Below are 17,955 nucleotides of genomic sequence, written 5' to 3' on the forward strand. Positions count from 1 at the left end.
CAAGGACGATTTGCCCTCTGTCTGTCTATGTGGTCAATCGCCTGTGCACAGCGGTATGCACGCATGTTTATCTCACACCCTGGGTCCTATTCCAATGCTGAGTCGTCCTCGTGACCAGAGTACCCCAGCTTTGGGGTCTGGGAGCCCTCGGGCTGGCTCAGGGGTCCCTCTGCCACGCCCTCAGCCTCTCCCCTTCTGTTCTGAGCACGTCCTTACTTTCCGGCATTACCAGATGCTCCAGGCCCATCCAGCCCACCACCAGCTGTTCCTCTAGGAGCCCTGGTGCTTTAACGGGGGGAGAGCATCTAGGACCCAGGATCCGGGAACTGGCTGTGCTCCTGCTGCTGGGACGTCACTGCTTCCGGTGTCCTCAGGGGCAGAGCAAGGAGATACAAGCAAGTACAGTAACCCATGCACTCACACACAGCTATGACTACCTCTGTAACTACCTGTACACACGTGAACATAAACCCGAGTTCATCCTCGTGTCTCTGCATCTAACACAGCAATGCGGGCTCCCCAGCCTCCTAGGGGCATGTCCTCAAATCCCAGGACAGCTGTACCTTCCTTCCAGTACCTTCCGGATGTGCGTGCGCGCGCGCGCACACACACACACACACACACACACACACACACACACACACGCACCTGCACCCCAGACAAAAAGTCAACGATTCTGACAGCTTTGCAGCAACAGTCTGGCTCAGGAGTCACTCAAAGTCTTACAAAGATCAAGACGGAAAACATTCCCGCCCGAGAGGCAGTGAACGGCTAGTGGGTCCTCAGACCCCTTTTCTTGGGCTGGGTTCACCCTGTCCCAGCCTCTCCTCTTGGGGTAACACACAGTGTCCCCCAACACAGAGCATCCATGGGCACCTTTTCATTTCTCTTCGATAGGCACTTCTAACCCTCAAAGTGACTCATTTTAAAATGTCCCAAATTAGCATTTACCTAACAATTTAAAATCCCTAAGCAATCCCTGAGTTTTGGAGAGAGAGAGAAAGAGCGAGAGAGAGAGCGAGCGAGAGCGCATTTCCCCCAGTCAGACACCCACGGTGTGCTCTGAGCGTAGGAAGTTTGGGACTTGCTGCCGTGAAAGTGGAGAAGCCCACGTGTCTGGGCATCAGTCGTAAGAAAACGTCTCCAACCAGGAAACCGACCACCAGCCGGGCCTCCCAGGCTCGGCCGCACCTACTGTGCGCCTGGGTCACACACCCTCACCTGAAATCTCGGAGCCTGATTAACTCCCAGGGCCGCATGGAGCAGTCCAACACACACACTGCTGACATTATCAGAAAATCTACTTTAAAACATATAAGCCCCTCCTCTTTGATCTACAAAATAAAATGTAAACTCTTTGCTGGAACATGGGGTGCTCTTTTAAAAAATATACATTTTTATGGATTTCAGAGAGGAAGGGAGAGGGCAAGAGAAAAACATCAATGGTGAGAGAGAATCATGGATCGGCTGCCTCCTACATGCCCCCACACTGGGGATGGAGCCTGCAACCCGGGCACGTGCCCTTGACTGGATTTGAACCCGGGACCCTTCAGTCCGCAGGCTGACGCTCTATCCACTGAACCAAACTGGCTAGGGCACACGGGGTGCTGTTTACTGACCGTCTCCGGCTCCTTTTTCGGGGTTTTCTCGTCCCTCGCTGTTCTCCAAACCCACCGTCAGGGCCTTTGGTAATGCCAACCTCCCCCCGAGTCCACCGGGGAGTTTCCTATTCCTCCGAGTGTGGCTCAAACTCACTACATTCTCAGGATTGACAGCTGCTACTGCGCATCCACAGCGGGCCAGGCACTCCACACATTCTTCCTGATCCTCAGCATGAACTCTGAAATGGAGCGTTTCCTCTTCGTGTTACAGTCGAGGAAACGGAGGCTCGGAAGACGCGTCACTTACCCGAGGTCACCCCGCTTGTAAGCGCCGGGGCAGGATCTGACCTCAGGGGGGCGGGGAGGCGTGTTCCCTCCAGCGGCCGGTGAATTCGCACCGTGTGTCCTAGCAGGCACTTAGCAAAGGGCTACATGGATGGCCCGTTTCCTACATGGGCCATTTCTAGAGAGTGAACCTGCTGAAAGCAGGGGCCCTGTCTCGTCTCCCTGGCACCCGGGATCAATGCATGCTCGGTGAAAGGAAAGAAATGGGATTTTCCAGTGAAGCTTCTGGAAGCCAATCTACTGCTGAGGTCATCGACCTCTGGGACGCAGGCTCCAAGCAGCTGCCGCGGGTGGTCACCACCAATGAGCAGTCTTACTACTTATTCCAGGGGAGAGAGGGTGGTCAAAGTGAGCACAACCCCAGGGGGCCCCGGCTGGTGTGGCTCAGCTGCTTGGACCGTCACCCCGTGCGCTGAAGGGCTGCAAGTTTGATTCCCAGCCAGGGCACATCCCCAGGTTGCAGGTTCGATCCCCGGTCAGGGTTACGTACCGGAGGCAACTGATCGATGTTTCTGTCTCCCTATCTCTCTCGCCTTCCTCTATCTAAAATCAACAAAAAACAGCCGAAACCGGTTTTGCTCAGTGGATAGAGCGTCGGCCTGCTGACTCAAGGGTCCCAGGTTCGATTCCGGTCAAGGGCATGTGCCTTGGTTGCGGGCGCATCCCCAGTAGGGGGTGTGCAGGAGGCAGCTGATCGAAGTTTCTCTCTCATCGATGTTTCTAGCTCTCTATCCCTCTCTCTTCCTTTCTGTAAAAAATCAATAAAATATATTTAATAAATAAATAAATAAATAAATAAATAAATAAATAAAATCAACAAAAAACAGTGGCTGAGCGTTGACCTATGAACCAGGAGATCACGGTTCGATTCCCAGTCAGGGCACATGCCCAGGTTGTGGGCTCGATCCCCAGTGTGGGGCGTGCAGGAGGCAGCAGATCCATGATTCTCTCTCATCATTGATGTCTCTCTCTCTCCCCCTCTCCCTTCCTCTCTGACATCAATAAACATATATATTTTAAAAAGACATTAAAAACCACGCAAACACAAACACGCACACTGGAGTGCCCCGGGAGTGTGGGAGCCACCGTCAGTTCACCTGGCCGCCTGCCGCTTCCTCGGGGCGCAGGTGAGGGAGTTATGTAACCACTGTCGTCGCAGGACCGGCAGGAAAGCTGAGGACACCCACTTCCTCACAGACACACCGGGGCTTGCCCCGCGGTCACTTTCCTTCTCCCACGGAGCCCGGACCGCAGACACGGACCCCGCCTGCCGGCACCCCCGCTTTTCCCGGAAACAAGCTGCCGGCACACATCTTGACGAGTGCCCATAATTAGTCACCAAAGTGCTTTCCCGGTCGGGCAGGGTAGGCTGCTGTGTAAACATGGCGTGGGTGGGTACTGTGTTCAACAAAAGACACGTTTCCCAGACCCGTCTCCGAGGGCGTGCGGGGGCTGGGAGGCCTGCGGCGGGCGCACGGGCGGAGTCTGCACACGCGGGGGCTGCGGGGGCCGCGGCGAGCTGAGCCGCCTGGGGCCTGGCGGCCGGGGCAGGAGAGGAAGCCTCGCCTTGGCAGGTACATGAATGGAGGAGCGATCACCGAACACCACCTGCTATTTTAAACGCGTTATTTGTGGCTCAGGCGCACATGTGCCCGCTGTTGCCATGTGGACCGGGAGGGAGAGCCATCTCCCGCTCCCCGTCCAGCTCTTGGCCGCTGGCAGGAGACGCCGGGAGGAACCCTCTGTGAGATCTGCGACCGCCGCGGAGGGGCTCCTGCATGGTCCAGGAAGCTCGGGAAGACGGGGAAAGGAAGGCCCTCATTCCTTCCCGGAATAAATGGGGGCCCCGGAGCGCACGACGCTGCTGCTGCCCGGCCCGCCCTCCCGGATGTCCAAGGGCGGGCGCAGGGTGAGGGCCGGGAGGCAGGGCACACGCTGTACCGCTCGGATTTTCCAAAGCAGCGGCTAAATTTAGCCTCGGAGAGAACGGCCATCCTCCACGTCTCCAAGACGCCCGACTCCAGGTACTGCCACCCGAGGAGCGGACGCCAGCCGTGCTCCTTGGATTTCCTTCCCCTGCAGCCATTGGGGTTTCTCCTCCTCGGTCTGGGTTTTACGTCTTCACAGATCGGAGTCTTGGCCACGCCAGGGAACACCGGATGCTGCGACGGCAACGCCCAGCGACTGGGAGGCGGGCGGCACGGGGCGGCCCCGCACGTGGCCAAGGACACCGCCTCTGGAACCTCTGCCGCCGGAGCCTGAGCGTCCGAGGGCGAAGTGGCCACCGGCCCTGCAAGAACACGCAGGCTTCCCCGGGAGCTCAACCGGCCCAGGACACGGCACCAGGCGCAGACGAGCCCCCCAAACGCTGCCGATGCCAACGGCTCGGTCAACGAAGCCGCAAACCCAGCCAGGACCCACGGTGGTAGAGCCGCGGCTCCTGAGTGTGCGGGCGAAGGAGGGGGGCGCTGACGCGGGGTCCACACCGACCCTGGCACCGGCTCCAGAGGGCAGACCCGCCCCCAAAGCCTCCACGCGGCAGCACACGTGCAATCAGGAGCATCACGAGCAGGAACGGAGGCATCTCCCGTGGTCACAGTGAAGCAGCGGAGTCCAGAGAAGCACGTTACCCCTAAGACGAAGGGGGGCTTTCGAAGTACGTAATGAGCCTCGGAGACGAACTGCAATCTAACCTGGACACGGAGATGCGACAGAGGAGCGACATTTAAATGCATAAAGACAGCCCGGCCGGCGGGGCTCAGGGAACCAGGAGGTCACGGTTCCATTCCTGGTCAGGGCACATGCCCGGGTTTCGGGCTCCATCCCCAGTGGGGAGCGTGCAGGAGGCAGCTGATCCATGATGCTCCCTCATCATTGATGTGTCTCTCTCTCTCTCTCTCTCTGAAATCAATATAAATGTTTTTTTTTTTTTAAAAAAAAAAAGAATAAAGAGAAATGGGAAATGAAAATCCTGTCCCTGAAAAACGCAAGGTATTATAAGACGCACAGGAATCGCCAGGAGGCGGGAGCGCAGTAATTAACCACCAGCAGGTTGGTCTGCGGCGCCCAGCCGTGACAAACCCACTTAAAATCCTTCGGGAACCACCGCAGAGAATCGGGGACAGACGGACTCGCCCTGCGAATGTCTACTGGGTGCCCCCAGCTAGGACGCCACTGCACGGCACCTGTGCCACGGCTCGGATGTGACGATGACCAAGGCAGCGCCCGGCGTGGCAGCCACCCCGTAAGACATGAACCTTCAACGGGGGAAGGAGGGGGACATATGTAACACTTCCAACAATAACGATTCGATTAAAAAAGATACGAGCCTTTACTTCAAGAACCTCAGTCAGACACAAAGGTAAAGGGACACAGCGACAGCTCTGAGGCCAGCAACTGTGTCCGTTCTGTTCCTGACTACACTCCCAAGGCCCAGCAGGATGCCTGGCACACAGTAGGCCCTCAGTACATAGTAGGCCCTCGATACGTACATACCGAATGAGTGCCTTAATTGCATCTGTTCGAAACAGGAAATGTGAATTTCAATGAGGGCAAGGTCAAGGATACCGTGCAGAACCAACCGCTTCCTCAGCCATCTCTACGGTGGGCCTTTCTCAGCCACGTGACGGACAGCAGGGTGGGTTGGGAGTCTTGATCGGGCTGCACTTCGCTAACAAAGCCAGCAGTTCATCAGTGACATCGACATCCTGGAACGTAAGGCCACACCGACCTCCAGATGATGGTGGCCACTGAGTATTAAAGACCACCAGGGCACGGCCTCACGAAAGGAATGCGGCCACGGTCCGTGGCCCACCCTCCCCGCGCTGAGCACCTGCTGTGCGGCAGGGAACTGGACACGCGGAGGCACGCACACTGACATTGGCTGCTGGCTCCTCACTGAGCACGATCGCACGGCCCTGGTTTCTTAACCTGCAAGTGGGTGAGCTGCGTGCCTTCCGCTTCTGGAAGGAGGGGCTTGCCATGCTTGGTGGGGTCTTAGTTGTTTATCGCTCAGCAAACCCCACGGCACGTCGGCGGCCCTGAGCGTTTCCGACGGCTCTTTGCTGCATGAAACGCCGCGTTTCCTCCTCTCCGGCTGTGAATCGACACGTCTGGAGTTTAGCAAGAAGGCAGCGTCCTGCGTAGGGGACCTCTTTCCACAATTCTTCCCGGAAAGAAAGGAGCTGCCAATTTTCTCATCTTTCAATCAACACAACAACCAAGTGACCCGCCGGCCCCCTGCGTGCAGCGTGGTCCCAAAGTGATGTGGATTTAATGGTGAATGCCACCCAGGGACCAGTATGGGAAACTGTTTGACCCAATATCTCCACCATCCCCTCTGTTCCCACCACCATCCCCTCTGTTCCCACCACCATCCCCTCTGTTCCCACCACCATCCCCTCTGTTCCCACCACCATCCCCTCTCTTCCCACCACCATCCCCTCTGTTCCCACCATCATCTCCTCTCTTCCCACCACCACCCCGTTCCCACCACCATCCCCTCTCTTCCCACCACCATCCCCTCTCTTCCCACCACCATCCCCTCTCTTCCCACCACCATCTCCTCTCTTCCCACCACCATCTCCTCTCTTCCTTCTCAGTCTGCCCTGCCATTACTGCTCATGGTTCAGTCGCTTCCACTTCAGACCACTGACACATGCCACCACCTCTTTAACCAATATCCCCCTTCCCTTTTCACTCTCTTTCCTTGGTTCCATCTGGGAATAAATAGGGTTGTAATTAAAATTACTAATAAGGAAGGGTCAATGGGTAAAGGGGGGGGGATATCTGTAATACTTTCAACAATAAAGATAAATTTAAAAATCAGTAAGACTATGAGGGTTATCAAGAACCTTAAATGACTGACTGTCTTTGGTTTAGCCTTATAAAAGGTAGAGGGCCAGACTTTTGATTTCAGAGAACCAGCTTGAGTTCCAGCCTAGGAATTAAGACTCTTCACCAAGGAGTTTCCATGGCTGGTTATTTTACATAGACACTTACTTTTATTTTACCTCATTTTTTAATACACTTATTTTTATCCTAGCAACATCACTTACTGTGCAAATGTGACGTTCGTTATTTCTTTTGTTTTGTAACGTAAGTGTATAGTACATTCTTATATATTGTATAGGTTCTGCATTCTACCTAACGTTTCATGGTATATAGGTGATATGCGGATAGACACATTATTTTAATTATTTTTCTCCTGTAAATACAGACGATCAGGGGTTCGCCAAGGTTTCTGTTCTCAGGCTAGCTGGGCCCCACCTGCCCTCTGCTGCACTGCTTCTCTGGGAGCCACTGGCTCACAGCTGTGAGAACAGCGTCAATTGCAGGCTGGGCACTTCCTACTTTCTACATCAGATAAAACGTTACACACACACACACACACACACACACACACACGCACACTCACACACACGCACGCCAGGGGCATTGATTCTGGCCGGAGTGGAATGGACGGTGTCTTCTGCTAGAAAAGACAAATGGATGTTTAAATAACTTTGCTGATGGATCCAAACCACAGCGTGTAATGCTAAGGACGTGAATCATTTTTTTTTGGAAAGCCGGCCCAGGACCTGTTAGCCAGCACCTCCGGAAGGTTCGCCGGAAGGTGACGGCTCTGGTGTCTCGTTTACAGGGGGCCCACAGGGGAGTGATGGGTGAGTCCTGTGAGTCTGCGGTTTCAGGACGAGCAGTGCCTCCTCCGGGACGACGGAGGAGTGCTGGTTCCCTCGCAGGACGCGGCCAGCACCCCTTTCCTTCCCCGCCACGCAGCCTGGCTGGTCCTCCAGGGGCCCAGTGCTCTGGTCAGGGGGTGCTGCCCTCAAGTCCTGGCTCCGGGCCAGGCCTTGCTAACAGAGCACTGCCCCCTCCTATTCAAGTGCCTGGACACAGGAGTCAAGCTGGGCTAATGAGAACAGAGCAGTTCCTGGAACTACTGGGGAAAAGTGCTGTTTTCCCAGGGAGTTTTGCTAAAAATGGCAAGAGAGAGGCCTAGAGTTTTGAGCGGGCCATCTTGCTACCACCTCGGGAACCCCGGCCTGAGAATAAAGTCGACAGAGAGGAGAGGCAAGCCAAGAGAGGGAATGACAGGCTCCTGACGACATCCCTTCAGCACCTGGAACCAGCGGTACCTGAAGGCAACTCCAGAGCTGGGCTCCGAGAGTCCATGAACTCCCTTGTGCACACAGGCCAGTTCGAGTCTGAGTTCGGCCACAGCTGAAAGAGGGGTCTGAGGTAAATCTACTATCCGAACTGCGGATCCTTTCGCTAAATAAACACTGGGGAAGTTCCGCTTCCACTTACAAACTAAAAAATATTCCATGTCGTTAAGCATGCCTAGGTAGGAGTACACAAATGTCATGAGAGTTTCTCCATAAAACATGGGATAAGTTATGGTGGAAGTAAGCAGTCACGCTTATCTGAAATATTTTGATTCTCAAAGAAATCAGAAAACCAGGAAAAGGTACACCGAGCCCCGGCCTCGCTGGAGACCAGCTGCTGTTGAATTAAACGGAAGTATCTTAACTCAGTCAGGCCTTAGGTTGCTGCCCAATCGACTGACAGACACACCCCACAGGAGAGACTCACTACAGAACACTAAGACTTAGAGAGAACTTGGGGCCCTGGCCAGGGTGCTCAGTGGTTAGAGCGTCAGCCTTCCCACCCAGGGGTGGAGGGCACGTACCTGATTTGAAGGTTGGATCCCCGGTCCCCGTCGGGAAATGTTTGGGAGGCAACTGATCACCGTGTCTCTCTCACACTGATGTTTCTCTCTCTCTCTCCTCCCCCCCACCCCCTTTCTCTAAAAATCAACAGAAAAAAATATCCTCAGGTGAGGCTGAACGAAAATAATAAAATAATAAAGAGAACGTGGGAATTTCCCGGCCGGGGCCTTTCACCAGCCCTCGACTGTGGTCCACAGAACGAAACAGAGCTCCACGCACACACTCATTCTCCGAGACAAAAACTCCCCAAATCCACCCTGCCCCTCGCCGTGTGCAACGCTCTTTGATTTTAACAACTGCTGGTGCTGACCACGAGTCAGTTTCCTGAACCACTACTGACAGGTTCAGAAAACAGGGCAGGCCCAGCGGGCGGGGCTCGGTGGTTGAGCGTCCACCTACCTATGAACCAGGAGGTCACGGTTCGATTCCCAGTCAGGGCACATGCCCGGGTTGTGGCTCGATCCCCAGTAGGGGGCGTGCAGGAGGCAGCCGATCCATGATTCTCATCATTGATGTTTCTCTCTCTCTCTTCCTCCCTCTCCCTTCCTCTCTGAAATCAATAAAAAACGTATTAAAAAGAAAAAGAAAACAGAGCCAGTGCTGAGACGCAGAGATGTGAGGCGATGTCCCTGAGCGTCCCCATCCGGTCAGGGAAAGAGCTGGAACAAAGCCCTCGGGCTCATCCTACTGTGCGATCCGAAAGCGGACACTGCTGTTGTACACGTCCTCCGGCAGCGAGTGCGGGCCGGTCTCAGGACAGCCGGAAAGAGGATTCGGGTGGCCACCAGCTCGCTAGTCCACCCTGGCTCAGGCCAAGGCTCCAGGGCCACTTCAGGGCCACTTCACCGAAAACCCAAGCCGCCCGGGGACCTCGAACTGACCTCAATGGGAGAGCCTTCGGCGTCTGCGCCTACATTACCGACAAGGCTGAACTGAATGCCCAGAGCAGGGTCAGAGGCGAGTTTGTCTTCGGCTTGAAGAAATCCATTCCACTCTCCTCCCTCTATCCAGAGCAACACCACACGTACAATCTTTCTGTTGACTAACAGCATTGATGAAACTCCCCCCGCCACCCCGATTTCATTATGGTGGAGCAGTAGGGGGTACAGCTTAGGTGCCCCCCGCTGCCCCGCAAAGAGCTGAAAATCCAATCTGTGGGAGTTGTGGGCGGGGGGGGGAGGGAAAGGCTTCATTAAGGAGGTAAGATTTGAGTTGGGCTGAGAGATTAAGGAGGTAGAATTTGGGGCAGAGTGTGGGGCGGGGCAAATAGCCAGACAGCAATAGGGTTCATGCTGAGTAGTTGTTGGGGGGCAGGGGAAGGCTGGCTAAGAGAGTGGGATCAGATTTGGAGGGGGATGAAGCCAGGCAGAAGAAGAAAAGTGAAAAGAAAATAGAGATTAACTGGTTAATGCGGGTAGTTGCTAAATGTTAATATATTTGGAGGAACTTATTTCCATTATTTGCCATCTTTTCCCACATTACAAATACGTTATATAGGTTTAGCATCAGCAGCTTACCGCTTATAAACGTTTGTTACCCTCCATGTTACCGTCCTCACATCCACACTTCATTATTAATTACACCCTGCTGAACAACTGGCGCCGAGTAGGTGCTTCACACGAGCTGGCTGATCTCTCCATATGTCTTAAGTCTAAAGCGATGATCTCCTCTCAATGCGTATAAGGCAATATAAAATTAAGCAAATTATAGGGGCCAGGATGTGCTTTCAAAACTAGCCCCTCGCCCTGACCCATTTGGCTCAGTGGATAGAGCGTCGGCCTGGGGACTGAAGGGTCCCGGGTTCGATTCCGGTCAAGGGCATGTACCTTGGTTGCGGGCACATCCCCAGAAGGGAGTGTGCAGGAGGCAGCTGGTCGATGTTTCTCTCTCATCGATGTTTCTAACTCTCTATCCATATTCCTTCCTCTCTGTAAAAAAATCAATAAAATATATTAAAAAAAATAAAATAAACTGACCTATAAAAACAAACAAAAATACCAAACAAAAAACTACCCCCTGAATCACTTTCCCGGACCCTCATTTTCCTTCTGCCGAATCCTTCACTTCATCTCTTTTCATCTTGCTTCACTGAGAGGAAGTTCGCGAAAATGAAGCATCGGACAAGATTACACTGGCCTTGTCTCCCTCCACCCCGGTTTAAAAAGCCACCTGCCATGGTTCCTGTCGCTTAGGGGTGGAGGGCAGTCCTTCCTGCTGGTCAGGGCGTCTCCCCGTCCGCCTGCTGTGTGCAAACCCACACCCAGGTCCTCAGAGAACGGAGAGAACGCGGCCTGTGGCCTCAGGGCAGTCCGCCCGGGGCGGGGATGAGCCCGTCCCCGAGGGCCCCCGTGGTCATGAACTCTCACATCCTCCCGATGAGGGGACGACACCCGGGTGTTGCCCTGCAGGCTCCTGGGCACCTCCGGAATGTTCCGTGTGACGAATGTCAGCACGGGGTCTGGTCTTTGATGTGATTCGCTGCCTCTCACCCGGACTTCGCCCATCATCGCTGAGAACTAACCACTGGCTGTCAGAAGGCACGTGGGAGACAGGAAGACGCGCTGCGTGGAGAGGTGTCAGACAGACCAAACGGAGCCGCAGCGCTGCTCCCGCCACGGCAGGGAAGCTGGGACGCGCTCACGGCCTGCCGCTAGGAAGCGCGTGAGACTTTAGGGCCTGGATGCTGTTTACTAACCTCCCCAGCCCCTCCATCTCCCTCTCCCGGACCCTCACTTCGCCTCTCTTCATCTTGCTTCACTGTGGAACAGGTATCTCTGGAAGCTCCCTTCAATCACTTTTAGAAAAATAAAAAAGTGGAGGTGTACACGAATCAACTTGTATCATGTGGATGCCAAAAGCTTTTTGCCCAAAGAATAGGTAAGTGAAGGAAGCCCTCAAACCCTGGGCTCCCACTCCCTGACGGAGGCCGTGGCCGATGTGGAACGATACTGACCTGGCACCACTCAGTCTCCTATTAAAAGATCAATGGAGCAAACGCTAAATCCCTCCGAGGCCTTTCACTGTGAGAGACACGGCAGGCGACGCTGGACAGCTGGGGAGAGGGGTGGGGAAGTTACCAAGAAAAATAGAGGACTTCCAGAAACCACCGCCCGGGCTACAGAGCTGTGCCACCTTTAACAAAATGGCCTTTTATATATACATATGTACATATACATACACACACACACACACACATATATATATATACACATATACGTATACATACATATACTGATTTCAGAGGAAGGGAGAGAAAGAGAGAGAAAGAAACATCAGTGATGAAAGAGTCATTGATTGGCTGCCTCCTGCATGTCCCCTACTGGGGATCAAGCCCACAAACCGGGCATGTGTTCTTGACTAAAACCGAACTTGGGACCCTTCAGTCTGCAGGCTGACGCTCTATCCACTGAGCCAAACCTGCGAGAGCCGAAATGGCCTTTTTTGACCTTTCTGGGTAATACCTAAATTTGTGTCTTAAATATATATACTCGGGCTCGATCCCCAGTGTGGGGCCGTGCGGGAGGCAGCCCATCAATGATTTCTCTCATCATTGATGTTCCTATCTCTTTCCTTCTCCCGTCCTCTCTGAAATCAATAAAAATATATTTATAAATATATATACACATACTTACAATTTGTCTATAAACATTAAAAAAAAAAAAAGGCAACCTACAAGCACAGCTCTGCGGCTCCGGAAGTTCACGACAGCAACGCTCAAAACACGAGAACAATTCGGACCATCCCCAGAGGACACGCGACGTCTATACTTCCCGTATGCCAGAAGGCAAGGGAGCGTGAGCTGAACACGTGACTCCTAGCCATCAATAAAAGCTCCACATCTTTCACTCGGGAAACTTTCAATGTCAACCAATTGTTTAACTTCACTCCTTCTCATAGAAGGCGAAAATGTCTCGGGTCCACCTGCTATCTGTGTTCTCCAGAACAGTCCACCACGAATGCACTGAGTGGGGACAGCTGCTGTCACGGGCGGGAAGGCCAGCACGGTCCTGAACAGAGGACTGAAGAAAATAGCAATGTCTGGGTTTACCCCAAAAGCAGAAGAACTGACACAAATCCTTAAATAATGCAATATTGTCATTAACGACGGCATTAAATACTGTGTCTCCCCTCAGATTCTTTGGAATATAACTAATCAGCATGACCAAATCGAGGTCCCTTAGGAATTCGCAGCCGTCCTCTGCTTGCTTTTGTAACTAAGCTAAATTTATTTGGGAAATGCATATCCGGTAAGTAAACGCTCTATGTTCTAGAACAAACATTATGACTCCCTAAATCACATTAAAAAATAAAGAGAAACCTAAGTTTATTTGCCATCATCTAATTCTAATCTTAAAAGAATATTTTCCTATAAACACACACCATGCGAAGGGCTACTGCTTAACGTATTTCTATCAAGTTCCCAGTTTCTCTATAGGACATAGATTCCTTAAGCAGCGAGAGAAAAGGGCTCCATTATAAAGAGCCGGATATTTTCCACGTCTGACAAAATTTGTTGGGAGCATACATTTAAAGTTTTGGGTTTTGGCCTCACTGGTGGAAAAAAAAAATAATGCATTCGACCAACTACAAGAGGCACTTCTGTGATTATCTGAGAGCCCTCTCACGTTTACTGCATCTGCTCTGCTAACCAGACGTCAGGACAAGAGAAATCATCCAAGCAGAGGAGGTGAAATATAAGAGTTTAAAACTGTCATCAATTCCTGAAGCAACTGCTTGAGATAATTTGCAAGAGTATTGCAGTTTCAGAAATTTATTTTGCTGCCTCATTTGTAGATAAAGTTGTTCTGACGCCGGTGAGACCCTTGGAAATGGACAAAGTCTCCAACAGTGAACATCACCAGCAGCGCTGCCTAACGTCATGCAACAGCTAAGAAACCAGATCACGAGATCCTGCACGTGCACGGCCACCCCGAGCTCCCCCGGCCGCCGAGCTGGCCTGGGGGACAGAGGGTCAAGGCGCCCCTCCCAGGCAGCCCCAGGTCTGCAGGTAGCAAAGCTCTCAGTCAGTCCTTCCCAACCTCCAGCCTCTGAACTCAACCAGCTTTCCCTGCCGAGGTCCACACACGGTCACTGAGACGTTCATTCACCCACTGGCCAGCCAGGAGAGGAGTCCCGACCCGGGTCCTGCAGAGGCGCCCAGCGGCCGGCAGCCCAGCGCCTCGCCTCTCGCCCCGACCCCTCACCTCGGCCTGGCCCTGCCAGGGGTCACCTGTCTCGGCCCTTCTGGCTTCTCCCCGCACGCGCCCCACCAAGGGAGCACCTGTTCTGGCCCTTCCCCCCCGGAGCCCCGCCGAGGGGGCACCCAACCCCACCCCTCTCCCAGCACCCTGCCGAAGGGGCACCTGTCCCTGTCCCTCTCCCCGCCGACGGAGGGAGCACCTGTGCTCGCCCCTCTCCCCGTCCCGCCTGCGGGCCCCTGTCCCCTTCCCTGCCGTGTCCCCTCGCCCGCCCGCCGGCCCGCAGCGGGAGGGAGCGAGCGCGGGATCCGAAAAGCCCGCCGCGCAGGCGGCGCCTCGCAGACAAAAACCAGCCCGGCCCCACCCCGCCGCCCGCGCGCCCGCCCCCGCCGCTCACCTCCGCTCCCGCCGCCCGCGCACACACGCGTGTTCTCACACGCACTCCCGCCCTCGGAGAATCACGCCCGCGCTCAGCCTCGCTCCCTAAGTCCGCGTGACCTCACACCCACTCCGCGCGCTTCTCCCACAGACACGATGCGCACCCGTCAAAACACGCCGCCCCCAGGCCCTCCCGCCTCCAAACCCACGCAGTCCCGCGCTCTCCAGCAGCACGCGCGCTCACTCTCCCGCTGCTCCGCGAACACGCGTGTCCGCACACCGGCTCCTAAAACACGCGAGCGCCCCGCACTCATCCCAACGCCCCTCCCTGAGTCTCACACGCCCTGTCAACACACGCAGGTCCCCACGCGCACTTCACGCGTCAAAACACACTGCTCCCGCCGCGTAAACACTCGCGCCCCTCACCTTCCAGACCCCCCTCCTGCACACGCGCGTGTGTCCTGGCACCCACGCTCACACCCGCTCCCTCCGTGTAAACACCCGCGCCCCCCAACGGCGAGCACGCGGGCTCCCCACGCCCCGGGGGCGGCGCGCGCGCCCCCGGCCCCGCCCCCGCGCGCCCTGCGCGCCCCCGCCGGCCGCCGCCCTCGATCGCACGCGCCGGGCCGCCTCCCCCGGCCGCCGCGCACTCACTGGCCTCGGGGAGCACAGCCGCCGCTCGCAGCGCGGGCGCCTCGCCGCTGGGTCTTCCTCCTGCTCCTGCGCGGCCCCGCCCGGCCCGGCCCCACAACAGCCCGGCCCGACCCGCTCGGCTCCACGCACCGCGGCTGGAAAGACTCGGCTCCGGGTACCGCCGTCTCCCCGCCACAGCCCGAGTGCGCCGCCCGGGCCAATGGCGGGGCGCGGCGGTGAGCTCACCGGCCTCGGCCCCGCCCGCGCGCCAATCCGAGGGCGCCACGTCACCGGGAGCCGGGCAGAGGCAGGTGTGGGGCGCGGAGCCGCCGGGCGCGGGGACTGCGCCGGAACTGCGCCCGAGCCGCGCGGCGCCGCGCTGGACGGCGGGGGGCCCGGCCGGAGGGTGCGGGCGGAGCGCGGCCCCGCGGCCCCGGCGCCTGCAGGCGAGGTCCGGGCGGGACACCGCCCCTCGCGACGGCCCTGCCTTGACCCCCGGCCAGATTCCGGGAGGCCCGCCAGGGGGGCGGCCGCGGTCCGCTCGAGGGCAGGGAGGGTACGAGCTCGACGGCGGTACCCGGGCTCACGGCCCCAGGAGGCCTCCTCGGGGATCCGCGCCACGAGGCAGAGGCGCACGGGCGGCGTGTACTCTCCCGCGGAGCCGCCCACGCCCGGACCGAGGACTCCTGGCCCCGCGGCGCCGTCGGGTCTCCAGCCCCGCGCCCCGAGGCCCTCGCGTCCCTGGGCTCGGGCTTCCGACGCGGCCCTGGCGCACCCTGCGGCGGCGGCGGCGCCTGCAATGCAGCCGCGGGAGGAGCGGGCACTGCGCAGGCCGAGCCGCGAGCGGGGGAGCGGGCAGGCTGGGCGGGAAGGAGGGGCGCAGGGCGCGGCTACGCGGCCGAAGGCGGAGGAGCCGGCCGCGCCCGGGAGGACGCGAGAGCAGTGGGCGGGTCCGGGGTCCCGAGTGCGAAGGGGCCCCGGGCGTCGGACGAGGTGGGGCCGAGAATGTCTGCGCAGGGACGGAGAATAGCGGCTCCCCTGGGGTTTCGGGAGCGCCCAGTGCTCCGGTCGCGGTTCTGAGCGCCTTAGCTGGAGTCGCAGGGCCGCCCCCTCCTCTGGTCTAGCCCCGGTGCCCCAAAGTTCACGTGTCAGCTTTGTCCCTGATGCTTCTGCAGAACAGCCTCTCGCCCTGGTCTCCCGCCTCCGCCCCACGCCCAAGTCACACCTCTCCATTAAAGCTCAGCATCTCCCAGCAGCCTCTCCAGGCACCCCGCGTGGACACCCCACTCCCTTCTGTTTGCCTGTAGCCCCGACTATTCAAAGCTCCCACCCCTACACGCTGGCCACACACACAGAGCTGTTGACCCACGCAGGCTTCTGATGAGGTCATCTTTACCCCGTCATATTGTCAGATATCTTTAAAATTGATGTCTCCTTTCTGCCATCTGGGTTAAAAAGACTCTCAGAAGATGGGGACCGAGTCTCTTTTTTTTTGATCCCACCCAAAACACACGAAAACAACCACAGGATTTTGCACAGCACTTAAGCCTGTGCAGCCAAAAATGAACCGTTGGAGGCCAAGCCAAGGACACCCCAGGCGGGGTCCCTGCCACACCTCTGAGCCAGGCCCTGCACGTTCTCACTGCTGGGGGCTGACCACCGATTCTAAACCTCAGCAGCCCCGGTGAAGCCAGAACACGGAACATAGTCACAGTCCTGCTCCAACCAGTCCTCATGTTCCTGCCCCACCTGCCTCTACCCGCCTCTCACGCAAAGGACCCCTGCACGTCCCGACTGCTTATGGACCTTCCCCCCCTTCTCTGTCAGGCACACCCCTTTCCATTCATGAAGGCCTGACTCCAAACGCACCTCGCCCCCCTCCTGGCTTTCCCTGACTCTCTCAGCAGAACTGTCCCGGGAGCACTGTTAAAAACGCATTCATAAAGGCGGCCTATTTGTTTCCGGGGCAGCACAAAGGTTGTAGTCAATGGCCAGGGCTCTGGACACAAGCTGCCTACATGCTGCGTTCGATTCTCCGCTTGCTAGCTGTGCCCCCTCACCCTGCCCTCACGCCTGTGGGGGAGACTTGAATGAGTCAATACGGAGATGCATGGTGCCTGGCACACAAGTCCACTCACTGCAGGTTAGTGCTCAGAAGGCAGGGCGTCTTGGGGTGGTGGGTAGTGACTGGAGCGGGGGCGGGGGTGGGTGTTTCATGTTCTGTGTTTGACCCGGGCACTGGTTTTATAGTTTGTGAAAAGTCAGTTTAGCTTGTGACCGGAGTTTCACATACATATGTTATGTGCACTTTTCCATATGTATACTGTCTACATACATGTTAGTAAAAGGGGGTTGAAAAAGGTAGTTGTTACTAGCTAAACCGAAACAGGTCTAACCTCCCTGCGAAGAGAAAGGAAGTCTTCACCTATCCTGGCACCGGGCACGATGCCGGGCCCCCTGTAAGTGCTCGGCTACTAGTTGCTGAATTACCCTGAATGGATGGTGAGCCACAGAGACCAACGCGGGAGGCGGTGAGGAGGAGCCACACCCACCTCCATATCCCTCAGCGCCAGGGAACCGGGAATGGCGGGAACCAGGTTCAGGCAGCTGGACCCCAGCTAAAGAGGAGTCCTTTGGACTTTCGTAGCTTTCAGATGGGGAGGGTTTCGGTCCTGGGATTGTTTACAAAGGCAGGGGTTTAGCCCTGGGTTCAGACCTGGGCATCCTGAGTAGGGACCACGGGGAACCCTTCACCTTTCCTCCAGCAGCCCGTGATCGCCTGGCATGCAAGAAGGGTAGAGTGATGGATGCCTCAGGCCACTGGCTGTGCCCTGGTGGCAGAGGCGGGCTCAGCGGCCTCCGTGCAGGCAGCCTCCGGTGGCGTTTCTGCAGAAGGCACGTCCCCTTCCTGTTGCTTGGGTGGGGCCGTGCCCTCCCGGATGGTCCGACACTGATTCCCGCTGCCTCTCTGTCTTGGACCGAGGCCCATGCATACAGAGTCAGGCGGAGCTGGGTGTCTCCGAGCCGGCTCAGAGCTCGGACGGCGTGCCAGAACCCAGACCCACAGGT

The 17,955-nt window shown here is 56.6% G+C and overlaps 1 protein-coding gene across 7 annotated transcripts in view; it reads right to left on the reverse strand.

The window, feature by feature from the left end:
- Positions 1-17,955, reverse strand: part of CAMTA1 (calmodulin binding transcription activator 1) — a 675,317-nt gene that overhangs the window by 36,734 nt on the left and 620,628 nt on the right. Inside the window, exon 1 of one of the 7 annotated variants that reach the window (XM_079777255.1) lies at positions 14,908-14,995. The exons of the other annotated variants lie outside the window; for them this stretch is intronic. The gene's annotated coding sequence lies outside the window, so the exon portion shown is untranslated. Of the gene's footprint in view, positions 1-14,907; positions 14,996-17,955 lie in introns of those variants that run through there. 7 annotated transcript variants of the gene reach the window in all.

Source organism: Cnephaeus nilssonii, assembly GCF_951640355.1.
Source record: "Cnephaeus nilssonii genome assembly, chromosome: 7".
Lineage (NCBI taxonomy): Eukaryota > Metazoa > Chordata > Mammalia > Chiroptera > Vespertilionidae > Cnephaeus > Cnephaeus nilssonii.